Source organism: Rhincodon typus, chromosome 2 (assembly GCF_021869965.1).
Source record: "Rhincodon typus isolate 14 chromosome 2, sRhiTyp1.1, whole genome shotgun sequence".
Classification (NCBI taxonomy): Eukaryota; Metazoa; Chordata; class Chondrichthyes; order Orectolobiformes; family Rhincodontidae; genus Rhincodon; species Rhincodon typus.
In genome coordinates, this window is record NC_063333.1 from 115,482,590 (window position 1) to 115,487,581 (window position 4,992).

The window sequence follows — 4,992 nt, forward strand, 5'->3', positions numbered from 1 at the left end:
GGGGGGGGTGGTAAGAAAGAAACCTGCTTGGAAATAAGAGTTCAACAAAAAGGCAATGCAGGTTGCCATTAATCCAAGCAGAACCAAACGGTGGCGACAGAAAGATCCAAAATGGGGGGCAAAGCGGTGCTGGCCGGGGAAGGGGGGGGGTGCAGACATCCTGCAGAGAAGCAAGAGCCTGGCGTCGCTGGATCACCAGGCGAACAAACGACTCAAGTATTGGTTGGGGAAACACGATCGCTTCGCTTCCCTTTCCTCCTCGGAATCAGCTTTACAAATACAACAAATAGGCCTGATCAACAACCACTAAAATAATTAGATGTGATCGGGCAAGGGACGGGCCGGACTGTCACCGAAACATTTCTCCATAAGCAGCTACATAAAGAGATAATCTATTAAAATAAATCTATCATTGTCCATACAATTGGGGAAATAAAACGAGAACCGTACAATGGGGATACCTTACAGCATTAGCGGCCAAAAATCATAAACAAAAAAAGTGCCTCGCGCTAACAAGGGCATAATGTTGAAGCCTAACGACCTCCTTCAGGGAAAAACGATCTTTTAAAACTTCTCAAGTCACTTACTAATCTTTTGTGAATTATATTCCTCTTGGGTCTTTCTCTGGTCATCCTGTTGTCCCAATTTTCTTTGCGAAGAAGAGAAAATTCCACATGAATCAATCTCGTCAATGTGGATAAGCCCTGGCTGGTCTATATTTACAAAGCTCCCTCTCCGTGCTTGCCGTGCTTGCTCTCCTTTTGATTAAATCCGAAGTTGGGAAGAAGGAAAAAATAAATAATTCACTTCAATAAAACATCTCTTTTTCTTTAAAAAAAAGGCTCGTCGACACCAGGCACATTTACTGTTCCCGAGCAACACGAAGAGGACAAAGTAAAAAATAAGCTACGTATGGTGAAGTTACATCTTGGATAAGAAAAAAAACATGGGGGAAGAGAGAGAGAGAAGGGGAATAAAATAATGTAGTCACGTTCTGTGCAGAGACAGACGAGAGTCTCAAACACACACACAACTCAAGCTCATACTCACACTCCCACCAATCACATCCCTTTAACTTTAAATGGCTACGTTAGGACGCTCCCGGCCACGCACACTCAGTATAGCCCCTGTCGGAGAGCTCATGAGCTGCAGTATTGCCTGGGACTTCCCTTTTACCGTCTCCGTCATTCTCTGTGCTCCTCTCTCTCTCTTTCTCTCAAATTGTGTCCTTCAATGCCACGCTCACTCACTCTCCTTTCACAGTGCCCTCTGTGAAAACACAAAACACACAAATTGCATTCGCATAGTGCCTTTCGCAATCTTAACAATTTGCAAACAATGAAGTGCTCTTTTGAAGTGAAGTCACTGCTGTAATGCAGGAAATGCAACAACCAAACTCTAGCCAGCAAGGTCCCACGGATGTGAGAATGATCAGAGAATTTTTTTGCCGGTTGAGGGATAAATATTTTTAGAAATACCCTACTCTTCATCAGAATAGTACCATGAAACTTTGTATTTTTGTCTGCATTCGCCAGAAACTCAGACATACTGTTACAGGAAACAAAGCATAAATCAGCAATTAACCCTTAGAGCTGGAACAATGATTTGCTGAATTGCTGAACGTCCTCTCAAGCTGTGGTGCTATCAATAAAAATCTGAATCACTTCTCACTCACTGTTACTCAGTCGTAGTGGTACAATATGACAGAGGCTTCAATTTAATTTCTTATCAAAAAGATAATGAGGTTACCAAGAAGAATTCTCCTTCTCAACCTCTCCCCTCACCTGAAGCACGGTGACCCTCAAGTTAAACCACCATCAGTCATCTCTCTGTAATGAGAGAGCAGCCCTATGGGCCAGTAGGACTATGGCAACTTGACTTTGCCATGCTCAGTGATGCACTGACTTGTCAGTTTTGATTTTTGTCCTCAAGTCTCTGGAGTGAGACTTGAAAGTATAATTTTCTAACTCAGAGGTAATGACTGCTGTCACTGACCCACAGCTGGCACCTGTAACATCAACAGAAATTGCTGGAAAAGCTCAGAAGGTCTGGCAGCATCTGTGAATGAAAAAAAGAGTTAACGTTTTGGGTCTGGTGACCCTTCCTCAGAACCGGACCCAAAACATTAACTCTGTTTTTTCCTTCACAGATGCTGCCAGACCCGTTGAGCTTTTCCAGCAACTTCTGTTTTTGTTCCTGATTTACAGCATCCGCAGTTCTTTTGGTTTTTACCTGTAACATCAATATGGATTATGTAAATATGTTTATATGTGCACCCAATCTTTCCTAGTTCCACACTGATGATGGAGACCTTGCCTGCCACCAGAGTAAAACCGAAAACTGCAGTGCAACAAGATTTAAATACAAGATTCCAGTGTGAAATCAAGAAATTAATGTTACCCCATCCTGATGGAAGCAGAAGATCACTGAGGATCCATTGCAGGTCAGTCAGCATGTGCAAAGGAGAGAACAAGTTAATGTTTCACATTGTATTGCTTGTATCAGCAAACAAATAAATTCAGTTTATGATTATTAGTTTCATTGAACTCAGGTACAATGTGAAAAAGAGTTAAGCAACTGGTTTTGTCACTAAGTACACAAAAATGATCATGACAAATTGCTAATTTCAGGAGTGTTGGGAATTCATTATTTGCTCGAATTTCAGAACCAAGCTTGCATTAGATCAAGTGTGTTCTAGCCCAGTTCTGGTCTTATTCAGCACAGGTTCACCACAGATTCACTTCTCAGAGACAACTTTTAGTTTGATAATTTGGTGCAATTCTAATACAGGATGATTAGGCCTGTGTTTTCCAATTTAGGTAGTGTCATACATCAGATACACAGATACAGGATTTACCGAGTATAAATCGACAATTAATCCATAAAGCAGGAATAATTATTCTGAGGATTAATCGCTGATCCCCTCTGAAACTGCATGTTGTCAGCACGGGGATGTGTTCTCACTCCCAGGTAACTCAGCCAAGCGTGGCACAGGACATGGGTACAATAGGAAATTAAAATTTTTTAAATTGCAAATTATATTGCCACCAAGTCATTAAGAATCATCAGCATTAATGACTCAGCATTGACAAGCAAAATTATAACAAGGTCTTATCTGACCCTGTCCGTCCACAGGCGACTGGAGTTGTGCAGACACCTTGCCTACACAAAACCATTTTTAGCCTGTACTGCACCTTCAGTTCCACAACAATTAGACTTATTTTTACAAATACAACAATGAGATTCCTTTTACTCCAATGAAAACAAATATTGATGGATGGATATTACTGCTTCAATTTTACAAATGTGAAAAAAAAATAATTTACTAACAATTCATTCACATTTATATTATGTGAAATGATTAATGGCATTATTGCTTCAGTGAATTATTGTTTCATTTCACTGCAGTAAATTATCATGTGGGAAGCAGTGAAATTATTGACAACCTTTGTGTAGAATAAATTTAGATACTTTATAACTGAATTTCCATGCACCTGAGCACTGAAATATTTTTGCACAAATGAGTGACTGGCTCCCTTTTATATTCAGATGTCATCTTGATCTACTGTTAATTGGCTTTATTTCTTTAATTTCTAAATATTCAGTTTATTGATGCAACAGTGCAGCAAAGTTTGTCTTATAACAAATCATTAAACTTATTACTTTGCTTGACAAGTTAACATTGCAGGCGAACTAAGTGATTGAATTAGGCAACAATTTAGTTTTTGTTTGTATGGTGAATCTATTCACAAAACAGTAATGGACATCATTAGGGATATCCAGTTGTTTACTCCTTTTCTCATCCAGCATTTATCACTTCCCAGTTGATTTCATATGAGCTGTCAGATGAGTGCAATTGCAAGGATGTTTGTCAAGTTGCTGTACTTTCTCTCAAGTGTCTGATATTTGTATGTGGAACTTGGACAATGCGTGTCAGTAGGCTATTCAACTATGAAGGGCTTTGTGACAAAGCCCAAGTCAGTTATCTCCTGACATCCACGCACATGACTTTCTATCAGAGGACTGATGAATAATGGTGATCAATAGCGGGAAGCTCGGCTAACTTTACCTTCTCTAACCTATGGTCCTCAGGCCTGGTGTACTGCCTGAGAATAGCTAATTCAGCAGAAGGATGAATTGATCTGGAGCCTTTGACTTAGACCACTAACTCAGTTTTATGCTGAGTCATTCAGAATTTGGAGTCATCACAATGTTAGTTATCACTTCTTTGCAGAGGCATTAGGGACTACTAACAGAAGGTTGAGTCAATATATGTAAAGACTGTCAGATTAGAAAAAATTCAATCTTTAATGTACAAAAAAAATACTCCAGGCAACAAACCAAGGAGACAGGGTTTTCCACCCTGTAATTGCAAAAAATGATATTTGTGTCAAATATCTTGTCTTGGTAGAAAGAAGCCTTAGTGTCAGTAGGAATTCTCAATGGTGTACTATTCAATTTAATTTGTTCTCACACACCATTAATAGTAAAGATTTATTCCTAATTTAACCCTGCCCCTCAAAGTCATCAACATTGCTAACCATTGCTCCATGTGATTTCATATCAGTTCACATCAAATTTTCATGCCTTCTCAACCCTAGAAAGAAACTTAATTGTAAGCAATTGCTACTCAGGTTTGTGGCTTACCACTACTATCTCAAATCTGGCCTCAATTGTGATGGTCCTAATAGCAGAATAGCTGACGAATTTCACCTATTCAGCTCACATGCAAAACATGACCAATTAAGTGAGTTACTAGGGGAAGTTCAGTCATTGGTGGAACCATAATCCAGCATGACTTCATGCCTTAAGGAAACAGCTGGAGAAAAATGAAAAGAATAAAAACTTCAAATGTAATGACTTTCATTGTGTACATGAACAACAACTTGTCTTTATATGACACTTTTAATACAGTGAAATGCCCAAAGGACTTCACAGCAACATCAGAAATGGGTTTTCAAAAGAAAAGAGGATTGGAGAGATTTAAAAAAT

At 39.3% G+C, this 4,992-nt stretch overlaps 1 long non-coding RNA gene across 1 annotated transcript in view; it reads right to left on the reverse strand.

Annotated features, from left to right (window-relative positions):
- The window catches only part of LOC125486739, a 79,503-nt gene extending 78,354 nt beyond the window's left edge, over window positions 1-1,149 (reverse strand). The window contains exons 1-2 of the long non-coding RNA XR_007265368.1: window positions 1,051-1,149; window positions 588-758 (exon numbers count right to left, since the gene is read on the reverse strand). This is a non-coding gene — a long non-coding RNA (uncharacterized LOC125486739). The remainder of the gene's footprint in view (window positions 1-587; window positions 759-1,050) is intronic.
- Between the last annotated feature and the right edge of the window lie 3,843 nt (window positions 1,150-4,992).